This window comes from Dermochelys coriacea, chromosome 3 (assembly GCF_009764565.3).
Source record: "Dermochelys coriacea isolate rDerCor1 chromosome 3, rDerCor1.pri.v4, whole genome shotgun sequence".
Taxonomy (NCBI): domain Eukaryota; kingdom Metazoa; phylum Chordata; order Testudines; family Dermochelyidae; genus Dermochelys; species Dermochelys coriacea.
This window is the reverse complement of record NC_050070.1, coordinates 117,132,004-117,144,926: the sequence shown is the minus strand read 5'-3', so window position 1 is coordinate 117,144,926 and position 12,923 is coordinate 117,132,004. Positions and strand designations below refer to the sequence as shown.

Here is a 12,923-nt window from a genome sequence, read left to right as displayed (position 1 = left end):
TCCTTACAAATCATGGGACTTCTGGTTATTGTTGCAGTCAGTGGTTATCAAGTAGAACTTAATAAGTTGCTTTAAATTCTCTTTATCACAAACAATCATGGCTTACTGAAATTATAATGTTCATTGAAACTTTTTAAAGTTTATAAACTTAGAAGTAAAAAAGTACCATCTAATATAATTTTTTAAAAAAATGCCTGCATTTTAAAGTATTCACTAACCATCTGTAAATACTTTCTTAGCAGCACTTTTGTTGCCAGCACTAGGGTGACATTTAGGGACTAATAGCTCAATCCTGCTCTCATTCAACTCAGTGGAAAAACTCCCATTAACTTACATTAACTTTAATGTTTCAGGTTCAAACCCTAATTTTGCAGTTCCTCGACACACAAAAATTCCATGGACTTCAAGAGTTCAGTGCATAGAATCATCTATGCGTCTACATCTTGAAGCTTCCTTTGTTCTCCTGTCCTTTTCCTCCCATTTCTGTGTATACAGTCATAGTGGCATGTCTAACCTTAGTCCGCCTGTCAAAAAATGGGACAATCAGTTAGTGTTGTAGGTGTTTACAGGCATCTTTTCCCAAAAGTGATGGGCAGCATGGGAAAAAGCAATAAAGGTGTTGTTTGAAGGTTTAGCAAGTGGAGGGACCTTGGAGCTGAGTAGTGGTTAATGCAATGTAGTGCATCATTCAGATGATGTCATGGTATCCCCTCGCACTGAGGATACCTCTCCAGGGGAGACAGTCCCAGATATTAGGAAGAGACAGGTAATATTAATGGGGGACTTGATCATTAGAAATATAGAGAGGTGGGTTTGTGTTGATTGGGAGAACTGCATAGTGAATTGCCTGCTGGGTGCAAAGATTGCAGATCACTCAAGACATCTAGAAAGGCTTATGTAAGGTGCTGGGGAGGAGCTGGTGGTCATGATATAGGTAAGGACCAACGACACAGGGAAAGATAAGAGAGACATCCCAGAGGCCAAATTTAGGCTTCTAGATAAGAGACTAAAATCCAGGATCTCCATGGTAGCAATCTCTGAAATGCTTCTTGTCCCAAGCGAAGGGCCAGTTAGACAGGCAGAAGTGCAGAGTCTTAATGTGTGAGTGAGACAATGGTGTTGGGAGGAAGATTTAGGTTTATTAGGAACTGGGGAACCTTTTGGGAAAGAGGGAGTCTATGCAGGAAGGATGGGCTCCACCTAAACCAAAATGGAACCAGATTGCTGGCATGTAAAATAGAACAGTTTTTAAACTAAGGACTGGGGGAAAGCTGACAGGGGCAGAGGAGCACACAGTTTCGACGGAGACATCTCTTAGGGGAGGAGTTATTAAAGGGGATTCTCTATATCGGGGTGGGCAAACTTTTTGGCCTGAGGGCCGCATCGGATTTCGGAAATTGTATGGAGAGCTGGTTAGGGGAAGGGGTCGTGGCCCAGCCCCCACTTCCTATCCGCCCCCCCACAGGACTCCTGCCCCATCCAACCTGCCCTGTTCCCTGATGGCCCCCCGGAACCCCTGCCCCATCCACCCCCCCCACCACTCCCTGTCCCCTGACTGCCCCCGGACCCCTGCCCCTAACTGCCCCCTGCCACTCCATCCAACCCCCCCTCCTTCCTGACTGTGCCCCTGGGACCCCTGTCTTATCCAACCACCCCTTCTCCCTGTCCCCTGACTGTACTAGACTGAAACCAGAGACAGAGTTGCTTATGAATTTTTAGTCATCAGCATAGCCTTTATAAATCATTTTCTAACTTCCTTACTTTTCAGATGAAAAGCCTGATATTGTGAGGATTTGGCTTCTGCTGCAGTAGTTAAATAAATATTTTCCCTTTGGCGAGATTGATAGTAGTCTGAGCATAAGCCTTTTATAGGCAGTGGTCCTGCATTATGGATGAGCGGACAATCTGCTGTGCAGCTCCCTTTAGCCCTTACAAAGTACAGCTATCCTATCTCTGCCCTTGTAATCAATTAAATACAGCCATGTGAGGACAGACAGGAATGTAGAGGATTGCAGAGCTATGCGCATGGCATAATTGCACTGAATCCCAGGGCCTGCTCCTGCTAGGCGCTGAGCACTTTTTTCCCACTGAAAGTGGAGTTGAGGGTGCTCAGCAGCTAATAGGAACAGCCTTGAGTAGGGGACTAGTGTAGAGCCACCACTCTGCCCGCTGCACCGGCTGTACGTCTTCTGTTCCTGCCCTGATGTTGGAGTAGGATGGTGCTTTTCCTTGGCATGGCCAAACTGTGCTGCAAGCTGGTGATGCTGGGCCACTGGAAGGGCCCTTGGAATGACTGGGATTGGATGAGGGGACAGAAAGGTGATGGGAATCCATCTGTGTTCTTTGCCGCTGTGTACTGAGTTTGCTCAGATTCACATGATGACCTGCCCATAGATGTTTGGGGAAAAAATATTTACTAGTAGGTATCCTTACGTCTAAGTTTTGAAATATCTAAAGTAGATATTGTATGTGGTTCGAATTACTCATAATCACCCCAGGAAACTTCAGTTGCTGTCATAAAGAGGATGTGATCTGTTGTTCTCCATGCCCACTGAAGGTAGGATAAGAAGTAATGGACTTAATCTGCAGCAAGGGAGATTTAGGCTACACATTAGAAAAACTTTCTAACTATAAGGGTTGTTAAACGCTGGAATAGGCTTCCAAGGGAGGTTGTGGAATTCCCATCATTGGTCATTTTTAAGTACGGGTTGGGCAGGGATGGTCTAGGTTTATATGCCTGTGCCTAAGTGCTGGGGGGCTGGACTAGATGAGTGCTCGAGGTCCTTTCCAGCCCTACATTTCTGTGATTCTGTGATTACAGTAGCGCTCAGATCCCCAATCAGGATTGGGACCCAGTTTTCCTGGATGCTATACCAGGATGAATAATACTCAATACCCATTAGTTCCATTGGTGTCATTGTGATTACTCATGGGAGCAAATGTTAATCATGTAAGGGCCGCAATATTAGGCCCAGAATAAGTGCGAGTTTTCCCAGGAATGCAAGAATTCATGTATTCCTCTCCAAAGGAATTATAGCTATTGAGAGATTCAAGATTTTTTAGAGCACTTGTAATTGCTATAAAAATCAAAATATAACCCTCCAAAGATAAAGCTGACAGGTGCAGATTCTAGTGCCTTACGTCTTTGTACTCTTAAGAGTGGCTTGGGTGTAATTTTGTTGTTTCCTCTAATGATACGCTCATACAGTTAAAGCTGCGTGGTCATGCTTGTGACAATTGTCAGGAAACTCCCATGCAGTCCTGTTACACAAATGACAGTGGATCAGTTCTCCTTGACCTTGTCACTCTTATATGCTGACTTGTTCTTGCCTGTAGAATGATATCAAAGAGTCAATATGTCATACTACTATTGCAGTTTTTTTTCTCCTTCCCTTTCCTCCCACTTCCTCTAATTTGTCATTTGTAATAGCCTTTCTCTGCCAGATTGGGAGGAAGGAATTGTTTTGGATGGTATTATATTCACTGAATTTTTTCTATAGTATCACAAGTGTGTTTTATAATTTTAAAAGTTAAAGCTAACACAAAAGCACACTGTAATGAGATTGATTTTAAATATAGAAAATAGAGCTGATAACTTCAGAATGTCTGGGTAGTAAAAATTCCACTCAGAAGTGTTCTTTATGTTAGCTGACTATAATAAAATAAATTATAATAGTACTTAGCACTTACATAGTGCTCTGAAACGTCGGTGTTCTGTACAACATTGTGTTTGATTTACCAGGGAGGGCATTCACTCCAGGGAGTGGGTAGACTGTATTTCTACCACTGACCTCCTTGGGGTTAGTATCACAGGAAGATAGCTTTGACTTATAGTCAGCTCCATAGGATCCCGGCCAAAGGGGATGCACTGAATCAGGCACTTATAGGCACTGTGGCTGTGTCCCTCCTAGTCTGAATGGAACTGGGTGTGTTGTGCTGCAGCAGACTCCCTCCAAGTTCCCTCCCTCCTTCTGGTTCCAGAGACCTTCCACCTGGCTTTGGAAAGAATGCAGTACAGTCATTCAGCAGGGCAGGCAGCAGTGGGAAGAGGAGAGCCAGTGGACTCCAGGTTTGAAGAGAGCCCATTAACTACTGTAACACACACAATAGCCCTGACTGATTTCAGAGACTCAGGAACCAATTGGCTAAAGGCCCAATAATGATGCTATTTCAGATTATATAATCCTGGATAGGTTCTGTTTTTGTAAGTGGTAGTGACTTCCTTCTGCTAATGCTATCAAAGACAGAGTATTCTTCCTCTGTATATGCCTCCTTCCTTCTTCCCCTCTCACCCTCATTTCTATCTCTTCTTTCTCTTTCTTTCCAATTTTTCTTCTTTCTTTCCCATAAAGGGGGAGCGTCTGTCATAGATCAGCTACCAGAGTCGTCTCCTCATACTTCTGCCCACTCTGCCTCCAGCAATCTTCCTGCTTTTGCTGTTTTCCTTCTTTGAAGGCAATGGAACTAAGTCTTGAAGTTAAGCACGTGCTTAAGTGCTTTGCTGAATAGGGGCCAGAGTGCTGAGCATCTTGCCCAATTGAATCTTTATGATTGTTATTTATTATATGTATTACTGTAGCACTTAGGTACTCTAGTCATAGACCAGTCATAGGCACTGTGCTAGGTGTTGTAGAAATATAACAAAAAGTTGGACCCTAGGCTTAGTCACTAATCACATTTACTTCCCACCCACCCTCCTTGCATGGCTGCCTTTCCTCCCAATCCCTGATACTTGCTGTTTCCAAATTTTTCTTCTGGTGCCTTCTCTTTGTGGACTCTTCTTCCCTAACATTTCCCAGTTGGATCCCAGGGATTGTTTTTGAAGTACAGCAGTTACTGTGTTAATTTGTTTTTCCTCCTTAACTTGGCTGGAAGACTCATTCACTTAACTCATTACCCACTGGAACTGGGTTAAAGGGAAATGTAATCAATAGCATTCCCCTACAGTATCTCTCATATAGAAGGACCAGGAAGAATTAAAAGATTTGTATTAGTGAAGTAAGAAGAAGCAAGTCCGAATGATGATTTGCAAATGTTTCTGCAAAATATGAATGCTGACAGCTGATACGTTGCTTAGCAGGAAATTGATTTGTAATAATGTGAGAGAAATATAGGTGAGAAATACTCAAGAGAAAATGTTTGGAAACTAAGATGTGTGAGGAAAGGATAAGAGAGCTGGGCATGTTCAATACAGAGAAAAAGAGAGTGGGGAGACTCGATAACTGTTTAGGACAAAATGGAAGAGGAGAAAAAAGGCCAGTTGTTTTAATTTTTTAATGGACAGGCTAAAATGTAAAAGATTTAAGCTGCAGCCAGGGAGATCCAGGTTAAATATTAGTTAAAACTGCACAAGTGGAGCTGCCAAAGCTGGTTGTGAAATTGTCATTGCTGGATGTATTAAAGGCTTGACTAGACACCGTCTATTAGTGGTGACTAATATACTGAAATCAGTCCTGTGGTGGTTCAAGGATATGGAATAAGAGACCCATTAGAGGTCCCTTCCAATGGAGGTGATCCAGTAAAGATATGCCGAGGTAATCTAGTATTTTGCTAAAACTCTGACATAGCATTCTCCTGAATCATCTTTAGGAGCTACAGAAACTTATTGGAAAGGATATAAAAAAAAAGTGGCATGAATTAGTCCTAAAAAACCCCCAAAACATGCACTGGTTGTTCTGTGTGATGTTGTATTGCAATGTTTTGCAATATGGATCAACAAAAATAGTTTAGTATAAAGGACTATATGCTGTCCTTGATCCACAGTATATCACTTTATATGACACTTTGCGTTCATTTGTATGCTCTCCTCAGGAGAAGTTGTGTGTGAGGACACTATGTGGGATGAAGCATTCATTTTAGTGCAGTGAAATTAAAGGGGGACTGTAGAGTGGAGAATGTACTTACTGAGTTTTTGTTTATTAATTCACTTTTTTTATTTTAAACATTTCCTTTTTTTGCAAATCCTTCTGAGCAGGTTTAAAAATACAATTTCTTTTCCTATTGATTTTGCCCTTTTCATTTGTCCTTTCCTATTTCTTTTCATCCCAGAATTAATTGCTGTGCACAGACCAAGAAGTTCCTATTTAGTTTTCTTCCTTACTTCTTCCCCACACTTACTGATAATGTTAGCACAGTTCTCAAACAAGGGTTGGCTAGTTAATTTCTGCTCTTCCTTCTGGCTGTCTGTATAGTACAAAGCACTAGAACAGGGGTGGCCAACTTGAACATGAGAAGGAGCCAGAATTTACCAAGGTCCATTGCCAAAGAGCCACAGTAATACATCAGCAGCCCCCCATCAGCTCCCCTGTCCCCGCTCCCAGTGCCTCCAGCCCACTGGCTCCCCTCCTACTCCCTCCCTGCACCTCCCGATCAGCTGTTTTGTGGAGGGGAGGGGAAGAGCAGGCACGGCAGGCTTGGGGAGGGGCGGGAAGGGGTTGACTGGGAGCAGGGCCTGTGGCAGAGCCAGTGGTTGAGCAGCGAGCACCCCTCGGCACATTGGAAAGTTGGGTGCCTGTAGCTCCAGCCCCGGAGTCGGTGCTTATACAAGCAGCTGAATATTAACTTCTGAAGAGCCGCATGTGACTCAGGAGCCACAGGTTGGCCACCCCTGCAGTACAGGGACTATAGAAAGTGTAATGTAAGAAAAAATATTCTCCTCTATTGAGTAGTGGACTTTAAAAAATTATTACCTGAGAACCTACTGCTTCAGATTATAAAACTGTTGGGGTAAATTCTATTTTCCATGGCAGAAAATGATTAAAATTCCACCGTACCACTGTTTTGGTTCATTCTTGGGGAAGTGGTTTGTAAGTGACTGCAGTTCTCCTATGGAAAAATGAAAATACTGAGTGACCATTTATCTTACACAGTTACTTGGAAAGGTATGTCCAGTACATTATGTTTATTATGGACAAGAACTAACACAAGTCTCAGAATATATCTGATATTTAAGGCATTAAACATTGCCATAAGACAGTCAGTCGTTTTTGCTGACAAAATCGAAGGGGCTGATATTTTGGGACTTCTGAGTGTGAACAGAAAAGTGTCAACTATGAAGATAGCTGTGAGGGTGTAACCTTAACAATGAGTTGTTGTTATAAGTTGGTCCCATGTCCATGGTTCTCAAGTTTGCTAAGAATGAAAGTAGCACAATGTTGGTTATTAGTGTGAGCAACACCTATATTTTGCGATGGATCTGCAGATCTAATATAGCATTGTTTTAGTAATAGAGTTGGGTTTACAGGGCAAATACATAAAGTAGTATAGCTGGCTTTCAGACCATTTCAGTATACCTCTTTCTAAACAGATTATGGCACTGTGACCATTCATTAGCTTTGTAACATCTTGTTCTAGCCCTGTGTAAAAATGATCAGACAAGACTGGCAAGGGCTGGAGGGGAGTGGGAGGAGAATTCTTTTTTTTTTGGAGGGTTGTTTCATTGTCCAAACAAATTAATTTTCAGGCTACAACCAGCAAAGCACAAAATCTGCCTATGAGAAACCCCCCCTCACAAAGTCCTCCCCAATAAAGCTCTGTCTCTATCTTATCGATTTAAAATGCTGCCATCACAGTGCTATTTAGGTATTGGTTCATACCATTATGAAGTATTGTCTGAACTATCATTATACATACATATTAATTGGTGTACAACTGTTTTAATTCGTGTAACTTCTTTATTGTTTCACCAGATTTTGTATTTAACTATTTGGTACACAGAGTTTGGTTCTTTTAAGAGGATTATTCATTCATTCATTCACATTGGTTTAACTGTCTCTGCAGAATCTGTGCAAGCTGTTTATAATACTATTAAGCTTATGACACAAACCAGGGGAACCAATGGACTTTCATGTTAAGGACTGTTCTGTAACTCAGCATGGTACAGCATGTGTCCTGGAACTAGGACTGAGTTCACATTGACCGCACACACAGCTGGTACCGCAGAATGACAGTTACGGATTCATTTTGCCTTAATTCATGGTTTGCTTAGCTGTGCCAGCATACTTCTAGGGAAAATCGGCCACCACTTTCATGGGTGCAGAGGGCACTTAATGCTTTGGAATGGCATGGTAATGATGCAAAAGGGGGAACAGGATTGCTCTAGACTGAACAGATGATATGCACTCCCTGAGACAGACCCTTAGCTGGTGTAGATTGTCATACTGCATAAATTGCCATTGCTCCATTGACTACAATCCATTGGAGGCAATGGAACTATGACAATTTACATTTGCTGAGCATCTGCCTTTCTGTGTGCCAATGATCACATTTCTATATAGGATCCGGTACCCTACTGCTCAGAGGAGTTTTGGGAAAGGGCCATTGGATCCATAACTTTGTGAACCCACCAGCTGTCCCCTAGGGGCTGACCATAGCGCTCTAAAGTCAATGGAAGTATTCACATATGTGTATAGAATGAAGGGAGCTGCACTACACATAGGAACAACTGTATGAGCAACAGCAGCGGATAAGGAGTAGCTCTGCTGCCACTCCACAGTCCTGGGAGTAGGATACCTCACCTCACAACTCCAACTCCCTTGGGGAGTCATGGGCCAAGCCTATGTCCTCAGGCTTGTTGCAAAGTAAGGTACAGGATTTGGCTCTTTGGTTAACATGTCATATTTGTTTATTGATGGGAAAACATGGTTGTCCCAATTTTTGGGCTATGGACTCATTTCTGTCAAATAAATTAAAATGAAGTAATGTTGCAGCTATGCTTGTCTAAAAACATTTCTCTGTATTCTGTTTGTTCTGGAGTAATGTCTCAGGGGTCTCATTTTTATTCTTTTTGTCCTTGTCTAACTCACATTTGATCTTTTATAGTTAGTTTTGTCCTTGCTTTAACATAAACAAAGGCTGTGTCTACAATATGGTTGCTACAATGGCACAGCTATGGTGCTGCAGCTATGCTATTGTAGAACAGAGGCTTCTTACAGCGACGAAGGGGTTTTTCCATCATTATAGATAATCTGCCTCTCTGAGCAGCAGTAGTTAGGCTGATGGAAGAATTCCAGACATGTCTACATTGGGGGATAGGTACAGATTTTTTCACACCCCGAGCACCATAACTATGTCGACCTAACTTTTAAGTGTAGACCACTCCTAAAATGGCACAGCCATCCCTAGTCTGAGAATGAGTCAGAACTGAGGCTGAGGGCATGTTCATAGAGGGCATGTTCATGTCTTCACTAACAATGTTAAAGCGCTGCTCCCATGACGGGAGTAGTGATACCAGCTCTGTATTCTTGGGGAACCAGGGTGTAGTATCCAGCCTGTCTGACTCATTGAAATACACCCCCTGACCAGCCTCTGTTTGAGCTGTAGCTCACGAAAGCTTATGCTCAAATAAATTTGTTAGTCTCTAAGGTGCCACAAGTACTGCTTTTCTTTTTTGCGAATACAGACTAACACGGCTGCTACTCTGAAACCTGTTGAAACCAAAACCCATCAGAGAAAAAAAGAGAGCAGAGAGCAATGAAGGGTGTTGGGAGACACACCTAGACCCCTCCTGACAAGGGTGACAAGATTAAGACCTCTCCATTAGCATACAGAATGGAAAACAGAGACAACTCCCCTAGCCTCATCTGCATGAAAGATGGGACAGGGAGACATCTCAATTTGCATACAGAATGGAGAACAGAGAACTGCACTGAACTCTGGGATCAGAAAAGCAGGGAAGCACTGCATCATGGGAATCTCTGCTCCAGATGTTAATGAATGTACACCTGCACACATCCAGCTCAGCAGTTATCAGACCAATTCTAGTAATAAATCCTTGATTGATATCCAAAATACTGAAGCAGCCTTTTATTATTTACGAGCTCCCTGGAAGAAAACACCACCCATAGCCAAGAGTGTTCAGCTCCTATTGTCTAGCCTAAAGAAAACCCTTAAGTCATCAGTTTTCCCATAAACAAATCTAGTGTTCTCCCTTGAACCGTTGTATTTTCTCTACAAAAACCCCTACCTATGCCCAAGTAAGTGTTCTGATGCTTAGATCCAAATTATGCATCAGTTTCACTGGGACTCCATCTTCTCCTGACTGATCATGCTGTGGGCTCTGCCTGTCTCCTGCCCTCAGGACCCTGGGCTACCACCATCTCCTGGGAACCTCAACCAGTTCAAGCCTCCTGGAGAGGGTGAGATCCCCCTCTTTCTCTCTCTCTGTTTTCCTTTCTACCTCTTTAATAATGTATGTTATGTTGGTTTAGGCTCTCCTTGTGTAGTTATCACTATTATTCAAGAAATAACTTTTATGGTTAAGTTGGTTGCTTCTCTCTCTCTCTGAACTCTACTCTTTTGTGTTTTTAGCTTCCCCCATTTACTCTGCAGCAGCGCTTCTTCTACCTAAGCTAAAGATCCCTGTAGTGCCCAAAAATACTGTGGGGTTTGCTTATCAAGTGGGTTACTATCAGAACAAGTGTAACGTGAAAGTGGGATAGGGACTTGTTAAACCTATGGCACATAAGGGGTGGGCAGCTGAAAGTGCTGCTCAGCCCAGCCTGTTGAGCCCAGGGGCACATGAGGGTGACAGCTGAAAAGTGCTGCTTAACCCAGCCCACTCAGTACAGTGACAGATAAGGGGATCATCTTGAGAGTGCTGATTGACCCAGTCCACTCAGACTTGCTCTGTTAGTGTGTGTATGTATTCTAGTTCTAGGGTTGGAGGAACCCAGTCCTGGGGAATCTAGGTACTGCAGGATAGCTCTCTTGGGAGGGGACTTGCAGAAGGAAGGGGTAGAGCTCCATATGAACACACAAGTGATATAAGCAGTACATTAATAGAATTACAGAACCGCCCCCCAGAAGAGTAACCCTAATAAATGAGCATACCCCAAAGTAATGGGCACATCTGGTAACAGTAGCTACCAGCGTTGGTGCACTGTCTACACGGGCGCTTTACAGTGCTGAAACTTGCTGTGCTCTGAGGGGGGGGTGAGTTTTTTCACCCCCCGAGCAAGAAAGTTTCAGCACTGTAAAGTGGCAGCGTAGACAAGGCCTAAATCTTGTCTTTCCCGCTGTGTTAGCTTGAGCTATAACTTGAGAGTTGCCCCAGTCCAACTACCTTCCATACACAAAAATATCTAGCTTGAGGTAAGTGGTGCTTTAAACTTGAGCTAGCGGGGTAGAAGCTCCAGTGCTGCTGATGCTGGAGCTAGTAATGCTGTGGGGATGAGGCCTCCGAAGTACAACTCCTCATCAGATGCTGATCCAATCACTCTAATAATCAAACCACTCTGTGTTGCTAATCAAATCATTGTGTAGCTGGAGTGTTGTTTTGCAGTGTGGATACTTTCATTCCACTTGTATCTGAGGTAGGCTAACTACTTGAATAGAATAATTAGGTAATTAGTAACCTGAAGAGAGTAAAGCTTGAGTGGAGTAACCCAAAATAACTGTTGCCGTGAAGATAAGCCTTATGTTATAGTGTATTTTAAATGCAAGTTAAAATTCGAATGCCTAAATGATGCTATGGATAACATCAACCCAGTTTGATAACTTTTGTCTGTTTGAAATAAATCTGATTAACAGTCTAAAATTATAAATCTACATTGCATGCCACTGTGGATTCCTAATGGATCACTGATTTGAAACATCATAACAATTCCAAAGGAACTGTTACAATATTACTATAGAATACTGATACCAAAACACATTTAGCAAGAATAATTTCTAGGGATATGCAGCAGTCACTTTTCTAACCTTAACAATGAGTTATTTTACCATGTATTAAGTTGGTCCCATGTCCACATTTCAAAAGCAAAACTTTACTTTAGAGCAGTGTTTCTCAACCTATTTACAATTGTGGGCAGCATATGAGGCTTGCTATTTGTTTATGTGATCTGCATCCACACAATATAGATACTACCTGTATGGCCCTGAGGATGTCACCTGAGCCGTGGTTGTGTGCTGATTGGGCCACAAGTGGGCCAAGGGTTGAGAACCCCTGCATTAGAGGAGTAAAACATTTGAAATGAGAGAAACCTGTTTTATTTTTCCATTTTCTAACTTAAAAATATGCAAACACATTTTATTCAAATTTGAAACCACATGTTCATTTCACTTTATACCAAGTTTCAGCCTGAGGTTAGTTTTCATTGAATAAGTTTTTAAAAACCCTCAGAAATGGAGTTTATAATGGAAATGTTGACTCAGCCATAGAAGCAGACCAGCCAAGATTGCTAAGTACAATTTTTCTTGGTACTTTTTTCCTCCTGAATTGAATGTTTATTGAAGTGGTCTTGAAATGTATTGAATACATTTTCCCAATTCAGCAGCATTTTACTATCAGGAATACTTGCTAACATAGATCAGATGATTTGATACAGAACATTAGATGCTACATTTTTCTCTGTGGACAATTTAGAGACAACGATGCTTTGCAATAATTAGGTACCAAATATCATTCTTATAGGTTACAGGTTCTGGTTTAGTTGTCTCCAAAGGAAGCACAAGACTATTTTTCCATGTGGTTGGTTACTTAATAAGGATTAAGTTGGAAAAACTGTACTGCAAACACAAAACGGACTGCCAGAAAAGTAAATGTTACCATTATATTTTTATAGTGAAAAGTACAGATTGTGCTTAGATGGATTGATAAATCTGTTTTCTATTCTGAAAGTATAAGTACTAGTTTATAAGTAGAAGATGAAAACCCTTTTAAATTAGCTCTGTGTTGTTTGTGTTTCATCCAAAAAACCTTGAAATAATTGCATACACATTTATATGTGTTCGGCCATTTTTGTTGAGAACCAAAAATCTTGGATTTTGTGGCTAACAAAATACGAGCATTTTCCTTGCTTTAATATTATTGCCAAAGCAGATTTCCACAATATAGACTGGAGACAACATGGTGTCCTTTGCAGTTTTTAGAGTGTCTTCAGAAGCAGACATCTGAATTACAAGAATTATAGTTAATTTTAAGA

The 12,923-nt window shown here is 41.9% G+C and overlaps 1 protein-coding gene across 1 annotated transcript in view; it reads left to right on the top strand.

Annotated features, from left to right (window-relative positions):
- SYNE1 (spectrin repeat containing nuclear envelope protein 1) overlaps positions 1-12,923 on the top strand; it is a 507,598-nt gene that overhangs the window by 12,166 nt on the left and 482,509 nt on the right.